Source organism: Hemitrygon akajei, chromosome 9 (genome assembly GCF_048418815.1).
Source record: "Hemitrygon akajei chromosome 9, sHemAka1.3, whole genome shotgun sequence".
Classification (NCBI taxonomy): Eukaryota; Metazoa; Chordata; class Chondrichthyes; order Myliobatiformes; family Dasyatidae; genus Hemitrygon; species Hemitrygon akajei.
This window is the reverse complement of record NC_133132.1, coordinates 156,400,437-156,401,362: the sequence shown is the minus strand read 5'-3', so window position 1 is coordinate 156,401,362 and position 926 is coordinate 156,400,437.

Genomic DNA, 926 nt, shown 5'->3' with positions numbered 1-926 from the left:
CAGATGTGCTTGAGACTGTCCATAGCAGAGATATTGGAGAGTACACCAAGGGAAAAATTGGAGAAAATATTCTACAATTTGGGAAGAATACTTGGATACCTTGGGAATTTGCACAGGAATGATTGGGGACACAAACATCTGTAAGAACAGCTCACCAGAATTGTTTACCTTATCAATTATTATGGGAGGCATTTTAGATGTACCTGTCTTGCTACAGTTAATTAGCTTCCTCTAACCCAAGTAGTTTGTCAATGTTGTGATAATTTGTCCACAGAACCTTCTGGCGGGTACTGAAGGATTTCAGGCTCATCGATATTTACACATTTTATTTGCACCAGTGAATAAGCAGGCCACTATATTTACCTTTTCAATGTATTCTTGAATACAATACTTACATTGGTAAGTTACTTACTTAAGCCCATCACCCATAATGAGCCAAAGGCCACTGAAAGCAGCTCAACAGAGTCCTTTGTCCTGGGCCAGTCTTTCAAGTTGTCCCCAGGTGTAATACATCTCCGTCTTCTAGGGTAACATCCTTCCTCTCTCAGGGATGAGGTCTTTGGAGCTTTTGTGGCACTTCTGGTAGCTCTGGGTTTTTATGGGGTCGCTCGTCCCATGTCCAACCGTCCTCCTTTCACAGCTGGGATTGAGACTGTCCGTGACAGGTTTACTGGAGAGTACGCCAAGGAAAACATTGGGAAACATGTACTACTGGTCATCTCGGGGCTTCGGAGTTCAATTTCTCTAAAAAGTTTGTATATAGAGACAGACCAGTTAATAGGTTATTTGCTCATTGTAGATGGTCCTGGGATTAAGCTAGGGATAAATAGGTGGGTTGCTGGGCATTGTTGCTCATTAGGATGGAAGTGCCTGCTCCATGCTGTATCTCTAAATAAAATACTAAAATAATCTCAATACCAACATTA